Genomic DNA, 15,011 nt, shown 5'->3' with positions numbered 1-15,011 from the left:
AATGTTTTTAGTAGAAATGCTATTTCTACAAAGCAAATAATTTACTTGAAAGTGTAGTAGAGTAATGAAAACAAAACAAACCCAACAATTAGGACATGCATGCCGCTCATTCTGAGTAATTGAAGCATTGATTGAAAGGGGGTTGTTCAAAATAATAGCAGTGAGGAGTTCAATTGGTGAAGTCATTCATTCTGCAGAAGAACGGGTGTCAATTTTGGCCCTTATTTAAGGTAGGAGGGGGGCAAATGTTGCACAGCTTGGTCATAGTGCATTTCCTTCTGAAATACTGGGTAAAATGGGTTGTTCCAGACATTGTTTTGATGAACAGCATACTTTGATTAAAAAGTTGATTGTAGAGGGAAAAAACATACAGAGAAGTGCAGCAAATTATAGGCTGCTCAGCTAAAATGATCTCAAATGCCTTGAAGTGACAACCAAAACCTGAAAGACACAGAAGGAAGTGTGGAACTACTGTCGAATGGATCAAAGAATAGCCAGAATGGCAAAGGTTCAGCCAGTGATCACCTCCAGAAAGATCAAGGAACATGTGAAGTTACCAGTGAGTACAGAAGATGATTAAGTGAAGCCAATTTACCAGCAAGAACTCCTTGCAAAGTCCCGTTCTTAAGAAAAAGACACATCCTGAATGGGTTAAAATTTGCCAAGGAACACATTGACTGGTCCAAAGAGAAATGGCTCAACATTTTGTGGACTGGTGAAAGCAAAATTGTTCTTTTTGGGTCTAGTGGCCGTAGACAGTATGTCAGACGACCCCTGAGCACTGAATTCAAGCCAAAGTTCACTGTGAAGACAGTAAAGCATGGTGGTACAAAATGATGATATGGGGATGTTTTTCATACCATGGTGTTACGCCTATTTATGGCATACGAGGGATCATGGATCAGTTTGAATATATCAGAATACTTGAGAAGATCATGTTGACCTATGTCGAAGAAGAAATGTCCTTAAAATGGGTGTTTCAACATGACAATGACCCAAAACATCTTGGTTACAGACAAACAAGATTGAGGTAATAGAGTGACCAGCCCAATCCCCTGACTTCAATCCCATAGAGAACTTGTGTTCTGACATCTGAAGCGTGTTTTTTTGAGCTAAAACCCAAAAATGCAGAAGAACTGTGGAATGTAGTCTAATCATCCTGAACTGGATACCTGTTCAGAGGTGCCAGAAGTTGGTAGATCTCAGAAACAATTGTTCTGCCACTAAATATTAGTTGTTACATTTTTTCAGTTTATACATAAATTTTTTGAGTTTTTAAAGAAAAATGCTGGCACTGCTATTATTTTGAACAGCCTAATATTAATTTTTCTGAACATGTTTTGATTTAGAATTGAAAGTGTAGTATTTTCAGTGCATTTGCATTTATGGAAATAAAAGTTATTATAATGATTTTGTGCTTTATTCACTTTTTTAAAATCACTGCTATTTTTTTTAACACTACTGTATTAGGACAGCCCTTCTATTTTATATGCTTCCAAAATTGCAGAAACAGTTTAGGGAAGGCCCTTTCCTGTTCCAGCATTACTGTGCTCCTGTGCATGAAGCAACATCTATATAGAAAAGACAATGCCCACCCATACAAATTGTCTTTTGACTAAATGGGCACAAATTTTCACAAACAGTGAGTGGCTGTTGTTAAAGCTGAACAGATCACATATAAATCACTCTTTATACCATTTGTTTGACAAGCTCATGTGTCCAGGACTGTTGGCCGTATAGTGTATCTTGTATTTCATGGAAAAAACTCAAAGGTTTTATTTTTTATTCCAGTTAACTAGATTACTGAGATAATCTGGAGAATAAAAGTTTTTTGAGGGTAAAAAAGTTTTGGGTCTAGAGCCACAACTGTAAATACTTTAAGTTAGGCATACACCATAGACCGAACACCATTTGACTACAGGACATCACAGATTGATTTATTTATAACTAGAGGCAATTTAGAGTTGCCTGTCCATCTACTGGCATGCTTTGTGGATGTGGAAGGAAACATAAATACAGCAGTCCAAACATACAGCAACCAAGAGACTAAACCAAATCTGGTAGCTTTTAGGCACCAGCAGTACCTGCTGTGCTATCTATCTACTTGCCCTGAAAATGTATTATTGACCAGACGGTTGGGTTTAGAATAAGCCGTGCAGCTGGTACAGCCACATAAATCCTTGGGATCCAAGCTGAATCCATGCCTCAGGTGAGTAGTTTGGCATACTTCTCCTGTGTCCACATGGCTTTCCCATGAGAACTAAAGATTTGTTCAACCTTCTAAAATTGTAAAGTAAGATTGGCTCAGCTGAATGACTGAGTGAGTGAGTGAGTGAGTTTATGATTAAGTGTGTTTGATGTCTTCCAATGCACGGACTAGAACCAGATCCACTGCAAACAAGAACAGTGCGAAATTATTAGTGCAAATTAATGAATCAATAAATGTTTCAATTGTGCAAGACTGACTCCACATAAACCACAAAACTCACTCACTCACTCCCTTAACCGCTTATCCAATCAGGGTCACGGGGGTGCTGGAGTCTATCCCAGCTTTTCAATGGGCCAGCCCATCGCATGGCAGACACACATATTCTCTGGGGATCGAACTCAGGACCTTCTTGCTGTGAGGCAACAGTGCTACCCACTTAGCCACCGTGCTACCCCAACTACAAAACTGTTAAATGAAATTGGATGTTCTTGTAAAAGCAACAATTCCATTAAATTACAATGTTATTTTTGTTCTCACTTTAACCATGTGATTTCACACCAAACAACGGTGACTCTACCCACACTTAACTAGTGAATTACACAAGCTACAAAAAGGACAAAATTAAATGTATATGATATATATATATATATACACAGATCAGCCATAAAATTAAAACCACCTCCTTGTTTCTACACGCATTGTCCATTTTATCAGCTCCACTTACCATATAGAAGCACTTTTAAGTTTTACAATTACTGACTGTAGTCCATCTGTTTCTCTGCATGCTTTGTTAGCCCCCTTTCATGCTGTTCTTTAATGGTCAGGACTCTCCCAGTACCACTACAGAGTAGGTACTATTTGGGTGGTGGGTCATTCTCAGAACTGCAGTGACACTGACATGGTGGTGGTGTGTTAGTGTGTGTTGTGCTGGTTTGAGTGGACAAGACACAGCAATGATGATGGAGTTTTTAAACATAATTTCCATTCACTCCTGAAGCATTTATTCTTCAATTTTTTGAATGAGAGAGAGAGGGAGAGTCTAAAAATGAGGATTCTGATCCCCTGACTCAGGAATTCTCTCTCTCGCTCACTGGCCTGAATCCACCCTCTCCCTGGCAATTGTCCTTGCTTAAAAACACTGCAACACTTTCTCGCAAACAACATCCACCCAACCACCTAACCACCAAGCCCCGTCCCCTTATCCCCACAACACATAAACACTATCTGTGATTGCCAAATGACCTTATAATGATAAGGTCTTCCTCCTTTTTTTTCCTTTTTGATATCCACTCACACACTTAACATTTTTTGAACAGTTAAATATTATATCACAATCATAATAGGCCTAAAGGCTGCAGAAAGGTTTGTTGCTGATCAGATTTACATAGAAAAAAAATGGAGGAGCTTTCTTTTTGCATGCCACTTGTGACAGTGACAGTGTAAAACTTGACAGCCTCTAATCCCTGGCAGGTCCATTTTTATGGTTTTTGGATTACATCTGACAACCCAGAAACATTTACTCTTAGCTAAAGGGGACAGTTTGGGTTTTCTGCTACATGTATTTTTTAATGCCTACAAATAAACTAGCCCTGATAATATGGACATAGGATGTTGGACTGAAGTCATAAGCTAAATCATATTCAAATTACAAATAAAAAGACCACTTCACAAAGTAAAATAATATTATAGAACTTTATACATTATCAAACCAATATAATGTGTTCTCTATGTAGTTTTTCCAATTTGTTAAAACAGTTACAAAAATCTATAAAATCTCAAAATGATTATACACCGATCAGTCATAACATTAAAACCACCTCCTTGTTTCTACACTCACTGTCCATTTTATCAGCTCCACTACCATATAGAAGCACTTTGTAGTTCTACAATTACTTACTGTAGTCCATCTGTTTCTCTGCATGCTTTGTTACCCCCCTTTCACTACATAGCAGGTATTATTTAGGTGGTGGATCATTCTCAGCACTGCAGTGACACTGACATTGTGGTGGTGTGTTAGTGTGTGTTGTGCTGGTATGAGTGGATAAGACACAGCAGCACTGATGGAGTTTTTAAACAGCTCACTGTCACTGCTGGACTGAGAATAGTCCATCAACCAAAAATATATCCAGCCAACAGCGCCCCGTTGGCAGCGTCCTGTGACCACTGCTAAAGGTCTAGAAGATGACCAACTCAAACAGCAGCAATAGATGAGCGATCGTCTATGACTTTACATCTACGAGGTGGGCCAACTAGCTAGGAGTGTCTAATAGAGTGGACAGTGAGTGGACACAGTATTTAAAAACTCCAGCAGCGCTGCTGTGTCTGATCCACTCATACCAGTACAACACACACTAACACACCACCACCAAGTTATTGTCACTGCAGTGCTGAGAATGATCCACCACCTAAATAATACCTGCTCTGTGGTGGTCCTGTGGGGGTCCTGACCATTGAAGAACAGGGTGAAAGCAGGCTAACAAGGTATGTAGAGAAATAGATGGACTAAAGTCAGTAATTGTAGAACTACGAAGTGCTTCTATATGGTAAGTGGAGCCAATAAAATGGACAAGGTAGAAACAAGGAGGTGGTTTTAATGTTATGGCTGATCAGTGTATCTATCATAAGTAATAAAACAAAAGGCCCTGAGAATTCATTGCATTATGATATCTAGAGAAATATTGTTGAGCAGATGGTAGAGTGAATGTCGCACAGCAACATGGTCTTTAATGTGTGTGTTTAATGTGGGTTCTCTCTGTTTTGTCTTGGTACTTCATTTTTCTCTCATATGCAAAATGGTAACTGGCAGTTTGAATACACCAATGACTTTTCCTATAATCAGTTTTCTTAGATGCATTTGAACCCAGTATTCAAATTACTGGCAGAATGTGTTTTTTGGCGAAGACCTGATTATTTTGTACATGTAAACACACTTAGCTGAGATTCCAAACAAGCATTGTACTCATTACCCAGTCACATACACTCATACACGGCTTCAGGATCAGGTTTCAGCAAAAACCCATAAAATACCAGGCCATGAAATCATTACATACATGCACATAAACTTACACACCACTGATTACTGTACAGTAAGACCAAAATATGCAGTAAAACTGTTTCAAAACCACAATGACACTGTAGACAGCTACTTACTTTTCCTCATTTACAGTATGTTTTGTTCTTACGGTTCTCTCGGATTTACTCTCTCTCATACCTGATTGTCCTCTTGTTTTCCCTGGTGACTTCCAGCTTCCGTTCACAGGCTGGGAGGTAGGCCAGTGGCCTCAGCATACATAGTTTCCAGCTCTGAAGGCCAGACGAGCTCCTCCTGTACATATAGCCGTACAGGAAGTAATCAACTCCTCATCACTGCCACTCTAGTACACCGCAATGTCAATCCACTTTACGTGACCAGTATTCAGTAGATCTGCTGCCAGATCTTCCAATCTTCTGGACTGAGGGCCCTTAAAGGAAGAGGGTGGCATAAAATGTCATGGTTACATTTTATTTTCGCACTATAATCACCTTTTAGTGAATTGTTTTAATTCTACAATAAAAATATAAGAGAAATTCCACCTTTTAAGTAAATTTATTTAGAGAAAATGAAAATTATTTAAGAAATAATTACTAAAAAAAAATTAAAAATATGTCACAATTATTGGCACCCCTAGAAACAAAAAAGAAAAGGGAAAGATTCTAACAATTAATTAATTAATAATAATAATAATAAAAACAGGTTTGTTAACCTTAGAGGAAATATTTGCCATATACTTTCTGTAGTTTAATTTAAATAAAGACAAGAAGGAACAACAACAACAACACATACTAAATAATAGAAAGCATTTAATAGCAGGCAGAAAGGGTCACTAACTTAAAAATTGCATATTACTGTAACAAATCATTGAACCGCTGGTGTTTTCAGTATACACTGACTAGGCATAACATTATGACCACTGACAGGTGAAGTAATAACACTGATTATCTCTTCATCACGGCACCTGTTAGTGGGTGCGATATCTTAGTCAGCAAGTGAACATTTTATCCTCAAAGTTGATGTGTTAGAAGAAGGAAAAATGGGCAAGCATAAGCTTGAGCAAGTTTGTCAAGGGCCAAATTGTGATGGCTAGATGACTGGGTCAAAGCATATCCAAAACTGCAGCTTTTGTGGGGTGTTCTCGGTCTGCAGTGGTCAGTATCTAACAAAAGTGGTCCAAGAAAGGAACAATGGTAAACCAGCGACAGGGTCATGGGCGGCCAAGGCTCATTGATGCACTTGGGGAGGGAAGGCTGGCCCATGTGGTCCGATCCAACAGACGAGCCACTGTAGCTCAAATTGCTGATTCAAATTGTTAATGCTGGTTCTGACAGAAAGGTGTCAGAATACACAGTGCATCACAGTTAGTTGCGTATGGTGCTGCATAGCCGCTGACCAGTCAGGGTGCCCATGCTGACCCCTGTCCACCACCGAAAGCACCAACAGTGGGCACATGAGCATTGGAACCTTCAGGGATTTAGTGGAGTCCATGCCTCGACGGGTCAGGGCTGTTTTGGCAGCAAAAGGGGGACTAACACAATATTAGGAAGATGGTCATATTGTTATATATATATATGTGTACACTGCAGGTAGTTAGTTGGTAGTGAGTAGTGAACAATATATCCAAATTTTCCAGACACACACACACACACACACACACACACACACACACACACACACACATTCTAACACACACTTACACCTAGGGCAATTTTTAGTAGGCCTGACTGCATATCTTTAGACTTGTGGGAGAAAACCGGAGCACACACAGGAAACTCACACAGACACAAAGAGAACATGCAAACTCCATATAAAAAGGACCCTGGCTGTCTGGCTGGAGAAACAAACCCAGGCCCTTTTTGCTATGAGGTGGCAGCGATACCCATCATACCACTGTGCTGCCTTGTTTTATTTTTAGAAGAGTCAATTTGAAAATCATAGCCATGACTAATTTATTTCAGGTTTAATTTATTATGTCAGATCTTCAGTAAATTAAAAGTTTATAGACACTTAGTAATTTTAGTATTCTATAGCACTGATTTTAATTTCTTAGCCTGAATCAAATGCTTACAGTAGCCTTGCTTAATTCTTACAAAACTTTTTTGGAATTTATATATCCCATCTTAAAGAACTGCTGTTATTCAGTCAATTTTGTTGGCCTCAAGTCAACCTACTAGTTTTCTATGGTATTTGGGACAGGACCACCCTAGTACAATCACTCTGCTGTCTCTAAGACTTTGTATGCTCATTGTCCTGCTGGAAGACCTATTTGTGACCAAAATTCAGCTTTCTGACGCCTTAAAGAGTTACTTAGGTACTGTAGACCCTTGACTTACAAATTTAATTGGTTCCAAAGGGCTGTTTCTAAGTCAAAATGCTCGTTAGTTAAAGCTAATTTTCTTATAAGAACTAATGTAAAAAAAATTAGTTCGTGCAAGACCTCCCAAACCCCCCCTTACCTAACCTTTTTAATGTCTTAAATAACTCTCATATTTCTCTATTATTTCCTTCTTTATTTCAATAGTGCTGTATTTTGTAGGTGTAATTGCACGAAAGAAAGAATACTTTACTCAGCGACTTCTTTCTTCTCTCTCACTCACTGTCCCCTCTTTCTAATACACAGTGACAGTTACTGGCAGGAGTAATTATACAACAACAAATGTAATATATTTTTTCATTTTCTCAACACTACGTTTTTTCTGCACAGTATAAAGAAAACACAAAAAAAAACACTGTTTGCTCTCCGCTCACTGAATATATATATATACTGTATATATCAGTGGCGGCTGCTGGTCTTTGAAAGAGGGGAAGCTCATTGTCGGGTTACATCATAAAATTTGTCAATTTATTTATACATAAATTCTGCCCTCCGTTCCTTTTCAAGAAAATGGCCTGAAACGGGTTACAGTTTGTCATTTGACTTCACTCACAAAATCCGCGATGGGACTGAAGCTCCCAGTGATTAAGTGACTAAGGTAGTGTATTGCTTTGGCAATACGAATGGCCCTATTTGTCATGCCAATAAAGCTTCTTTTGAGTTTGAGAAGTGACGGTGTAGAGGTCAAACTAGCTGTCAATCAAAACGGAATTCAGCCTTTCCATTGATCCTCCAATCATCTTGCAGAAGCTCAGCGTCCAGACCTGCCCACAGCTCCATTCACCCCCAGAGACGCTCAGCGTCCGGGGGCGGGACAAAATCGAGGCATTTATCCAATGACCGGCGAGTTTCGGAGCATAAAAAAAAAAAACCTCAACGCAGTCTCATAGAAGTAAAGAGACGCTCAGCTTCTGCGGGCAAATGCATTGACGCTACGGGAATGTATGAGTTAAGTTAAGAAAATCGAGTTGATTTGTGATAAGTAGCTGATTCTGAATGAACTCGTCTTCAAGATGAACGTGTTCTAACGCATTTGTAGTCAATGAAATGTTAACACAACTGTACATATTTCACCATTAAATTTTTGACATTTTAGGGGAAGCTGAGCTTCCCTTGCAGTCTTAGAGAAATCGCCACTGATATATATACAGTGTATCACAAAAGTGAGTACACCCCTCACATTTCTACACAGCCATTAATGTCTAAATAGCTGGCAACATAAGTGAGTACACCCCACAGTGAACATGTCCAAATTGTGCCATTTGGAAATGACATATACAAGTCCTGCACAGTGGTCAGAGGGATTTTAAGCCATTCTTCTTGCAGGATAGTGGCCAGGTCACTACGTGATGCTGGTGGAGGAAAACGTTTCCTGACTCGCTTCTCCAAAACACCCCAAAGTGGCTCAATAATATTTAGATCTGGTGACTGTGCAGGCCATGGGAGATGTTCAACTTCACTTTCATGTTCATCAAACCAATCTTTCACCAGTCTTGCTGTGTGTATTGGTGCATTGTCATCCTGATACACGGCACCGCCTTCAGGATACAATGTTTGAACCATTGGATGCACATGGTCCTCCAGAATGGTTCGGTAGTCCTTGGCAGTGACGCGCCCATCTAGCACAAGTATTGGGCCAAGGGAATGCCATGATATGGCAGCCCAAACCATCACTGATCCACCCCCATGCTTCACTCTGGGCATGCAACAGTCTGGGTGGTACGCTTCTTTGGGGCTTCTCCACACCGTAACTTTCCCGGATGTGGGGAAAACAGTAAAGGTGGACTCATCAGAGAACAATACATGTTTCACATTGTCCACAGCCCAAGATTTGCGCTCCTTGCACCATTGAAACCGACGTTTGGCATTGGCACGAGTGACCAAAGGTTTGGCTATAGCAGCCCGGCCGTGTATATTGACCCTGTGGAGCTCCCGACGGACAGTTCTGGTGGAAACAGGAGAGCTGAGGTGCACATTTAATTCTGCCGTGATTTGGGCAGCCGTGGTTTTATGTTTTTTGGATACAATCCGGGTTAGCACCCGAACATCCCTTTCAGACAGCTTCCTCTTGCGTCCACAGTTAATCCTGTTGGATGTGGTTTGTCCTTCTTGGTGGTATGCTGACATTACCCTGGATACCGTGGCTCTTGATACATCACAAAGACTTGCTGTCTTGGTCACAGATGCGCCAGCAAGACGTGCACCAACAATTTGTCCTCTTTTGAACTCTGGTATGTCACCCATAATGTTGTGTGCATTGCAATATTTTGAGCAAAACTGTGCTCTTACCCTGCTAATTGAACCTTCACACTCTGCTCTTACTGGTGCAATGTGCAATTAATGAAGATTGGCCACCAGACTGGTCCAATTTAGCCATGAAACCTCCCACACTAAAATGACAGGTGTTTCAGTTTCATTGTCCAACCCCTGTATATATATATATATATATATATATAGAGAGAGAGAGAGAGAGAGATGGTCAGAGTAAACTTGTTTGTGACGTCACATGTTTCGCGAATTTCGGTTTGTCATATTTTTTCTTTCACACATAGTGCTAATCATTATGGTCAAACAGTTTTTTGTTTAACTTGACCAGGTTTAACAGTCTGGCTTTTTTATGCCAGTCTTGGGGTAGGGGCTTCATTATTTTACGGCAGCCTTTTACACTATGGCAATGTAACACACTCTTAATGGTGGATGTAGACTCTTTGGTACCTGATGCCTCCAACTTTTTCAGTTTCTGTGTTTTTGTTCATTTGAACATTTTAAACTAAAAAGCCATGGGACTTTCATTTATGATGTTTTTAGTACTTGCATAAAATTGTTTAGAAATATGTTTATGATACCTTTATTTGTTGTAATAGCTCATAAGGAGAAGCTAGTTCTTGTTTTCCTTCACATATTGTACTGATCATTATTTTTTTCTGCACTATTGACTGTGTTACTTAAATGCTCATTTTGTTTTAAGGTCCAGAAATTCACTGTCTGAAAAGGTAGGCCCTTAAAACAGTCTCAGGTGTAATAATTACACTCCTAATTTGGCAGCTGGCCAATTCATTAAATCAATTTCTGGAATCATTCTGACTGTTTAAAGAGACAAACTCTTAATAGTGGATGTAGACTCTTTTGTACCTGATGCATCCAACTTTTTGGAAGCATTGTCTGTTTTACCAACATTTTATCTGATTCAGGGTCACGATGGGTCCAAGACAGATAGCCAGTTCATCACAAGGCAAACACACACAACACTCACACACACTTAGGGCAAGTTAGTATTTTCAATTAACCTGACTGCATGTTATTGGACTGTGGGAGGTAACCGGAGCAAACCCAAGCAGACTCGGGAAGGGCCCGGACCAGTCCACCTGGGAAGAGCTTAAATTTTAATTAAACTGTGGCCTTTTATGATTCTTACAATAAATGTAGATGTAGAACTTTAATTGGTTACTGTTGTTGTTATTGTTGAGTTCCACTAAGAAGTTACACATGTGCATGTGACAGCTTGTCTGATAATGAACTCTGAAAAGAAAATGAAACAACTAAGTACAACTAAGATACACCGATCAGTCATAACATTAAAACCACCTCCTTGTTTCTACACACACTGTCCATGTTATCAGTAGGAGTGTCTAATAGAGTGGACAGTGAGTAGACATAGTATTTAAAAACTCCAGCAGCGCTGCTGTGTCTGATCCACTGATACCAGCACAACACACACTAACACACCACCATGTCATTGTCACTGCAGTGCTGAGAATGATCCAACACCTAAATAATACCTGCTCTGTGGTGGTCCTGTGGGGGTCCAGACCATTAAAGAACAGGGAGAAAGCAGGTTAAAACAAATATGTAGAGAAACAGATAGACTACAGTCAGTAATTGTAGAACTACAAAGTGCTCCTATATGGTAAGGGGAGCTGATAAAATGGACAGTGAGTGTAGAAACAAGGAGGTGGTTTTAATGTTATGGCTGATCAGTGTATACTGGCATTGTAACTGCCCTACCCTCCTTTACACTTAAACATAGGAAATTACCAAGTTTTTAATAATGTTCTTGCTTTGTTCTGTTTAAACATTTCACATGAACCCTTCTGGGAATCACCCATCTCATTTTGGTACACTGTTGTATGGTACTATTTGTATTGTACAGAGTTGTATCAGTCTACCTGGAATTTTGACTCACAAACAAAACACTGCTTTTTGAGTGTCTTAGAGCTGCAATGATAAAAAATAAAAAAAGTTAATGAGCATAAACTGATCCTTAGCTGTTGAGTTTAGGTGTTATACACCGATCAGGCATAACATTATGACCACCTTCCTAATATTGTGTTGGTCTCCCTTTTGCTGCATGGAAATTGTAAGGCATGGAGTCTTTCTATCAAAACCAGCATTAACTTCTTCAGCAATTTGAGCTACAGGAGCTCGTCTGACATGGGTCAGCCTTCGCTCCCCACATGCATCAATGACCATGTCTGTTTTCCACTGTTCCATCTCTGAACCACTTTTGATAGATACTGACCACTGCAGGCTGGGAACACCCCACAAGAGCTGCAGTTTTAGAGATGCTCTGACCCAGTCGTCTAGCCATCACAATTTGGCCCTTGTCAAACTCGCTCAAATCCTTACACTTGCCCATTTTCCTTCTTCTAACACATCAACTCTGAGAATAAAATGTTCACTTGCTGCCTAATATATCCCACCCACTAACAGGTGCCGTGATAAAGAGATAATCAGTGTTATTCACTTCACTTGTCAGTGGTCATAATGTTATGCCTGGTACATTATTGGTAGCTACACCTATTATAGACTCACTAGGGACTTTATAACAGACTAGACTGAATAATGAAGAACTCCAATTGTTAACATTATTATTATTATTATTTTTGCTAGTTATAACTTTTAGTTCAATTTACTTTTGTGTACAGTATGTATGATTTGTGTAAATTCTATTCATTAAAATTATTCTCCAGGTCACCCAAAGAGGATGGGTTCCTGCTGAGTCTAGTTCCTTTTAAGGTTTTCTCCTGCAATTTTAAGGGAGTTTTTCCTTGCCACTGTCGCCCTCGGCTTGCTCAACAAAGGTTTTTGGTCTGTCGGTCCTGAATTCTGTAAAGTTGCTTTAAAACAATGTCCACTGTAAAAAGCACTATACAAATAAATTTTGATTTTACTATTACTAACAGTTAAATAACATCAACTGTATTTGAAGTTAATTATATGATTTTACCTTTGTAAAAACATAGTTTGACAGGATTCAGTGTAGAGAGCTCTGAACCCACTGCTATTACACATCTTTGTGATGAACTGGAATGCCAATTGTGAGCCAGACCTTCTTGTTCATAATAAATATGATCGATCTTCAAAAAGTTTCTGAACTTTTTAAACTCTGTTTAGTAAGAATAAAAAAAAACCACATTAGATCACTTTTCTACATCGTCACCTTCCAATGCATTTTTCCCAGCGTCGTACCAACTTTTTAATGCCATCAGCAAAAAATGATTTTGGTTGAGAACATAGCCACTGATGCACCGCTGCTTTCACATCATCATCAGATGAAAATCTTCTTTGCTTTAAAGCTTCTTTGGGCAGTCCAAAAAGGTGGAAATCAGATGGTGCTAAATCTGGACTATAAGCTCCCTCTTAGTCTCTCAGACACGACCAATTATTACTCCTCCCACCCTCACCAATTCTAACAAAAATATAAAAGTGCAGAAACTTTTTGAAGATCCCTAATACCTGATCTTACAAATGCTCTTCTGACTTAAAATGCACAAGGTACCACAAATGCACTCAAAATTCCTGTGAAAAGTCTTGCCAGTTAGCAAGTTTTATAAGCAATAGTTTTTGAACGTGATGGCCATATATTTTACATAAGGCCTGAGACGGCTATTTGTCAATTTCTTCCTACTCTACCAATAAATTGCAAGACATTCCTGTAGCTACAGTGCTGAGCCTAAACAACACCCAGCTGATTATATATCCACTAGAGTTTGATATGACTTGAGAGTAACACTAATACATGCAGATTATATAATCACAGTGGGACACTGATTTCCATATTCGGCAGACTTTTATGTTTGTACAGTAATCATTTGCAGAGGATGAATGGTGGACCACTAAAGCTTAAAAGCAGCTGTGGTGGCCGCATGAAAGCTTTGGAAGGATGCAGTGTTTGCCACTGTGAGGTTAGTGGCACTTACACTGGTGCTGGCTGCCTGGAAAAGCTGATCTGGCAGAGTATTTGATTCATGATTTATATTATGATTGTATTAAGGGATATGAAAACAAAGACACACAGTAGGTTGACACACAGCTCCAGCAACACATTTTTTTTAAAATAACATTTGATATGTTCTGCCTATGTTAAAATGGGTTTTCCCGGGGTACTTCAGGTTCCTCCCAAAAGTTTGCTTACTATATATAAAAAATATAGAGTTTTATATATATATATATATATATATATATATATATATATATATATATATTAAAGTTAATTAAGTAATTTATTAATTAATTTAAAGTCATTTTTAAAGATACTTTCATCAATAGTTATTACAATAAAAACAGTAAAACAATAGAATCTCTGAGGTCTCTATCCCTTGGACCACAATGTTGCTTAGCTTTTGTTATAATCAATGAAAAAAAATAGGCTGATCTGAGGTCTGTGGAGGTCTGGTATTACCTGACGGATGATGTCATTTTAAAAATACCCAGAAAAGGTTTTTATTACAATTGTGTACAATAATAATAATTTGTGTCTCTGTTTATTTACACAGACACTGATATTTAACCATGTAATAAATAATTTGCTGCTTGTTTTGTTTAACTACATACTTTATTACGATTAATAAAATATTTTTCTCGGATAATTCTTGTACTTTTTTTAAGTAGTCCTAATTCACAGAACGCTTTTATTTAAAGCGACTTACAATTGTTTCTTAATACAATAAAAGCAATAGAGGGTTAAAGGTTTTGCTCAAGGCCCCAATCAGTGGCAACCTAGCAGAGATTTGGCCAGAACCAGCAACCTTTTTGTTATTAGACCAGTGCATTAATCACTGTGCTACCACTGCCTCTTTTTTACACTGTTACCCATGACAAATTCTGTGTTTGTGTTTATCTTAAAATAATAAATCAAGTTAAAAAATCTCTAGAAATGTAATAATTAAGAACTATAAAATTTTCTATATAGTAATCGACGTGTACTTGTTGTACATGTAAATGTAGTTGTTAGTCAATACATGTAATGTATGTTTTTTGTACACAAAATTCTAAACTGTATTTTACTATTTTTGATAAAGATTTTTTTTATTAATGGCCTAAATAGTCACTCATCGTTGTGGATTAAGTACAACTGTCAAATCTGGTTTACACTTGTGCTCAGTGACATTGGA

Source organism: Trichomycterus rosablanca, chromosome 20, assembly GCF_030014385.1.
Source record: "Trichomycterus rosablanca isolate fTriRos1 chromosome 20, fTriRos1.hap1, whole genome shotgun sequence".
Lineage (NCBI taxonomy): Eukaryota > Metazoa > Chordata > Actinopteri > Siluriformes > Trichomycteridae > Trichomycterus > Trichomycterus rosablanca.
The sequence above is the reverse complement of the archived record's forward strand: the minus strand, read 5'-3'. Positions refer to the sequence as shown.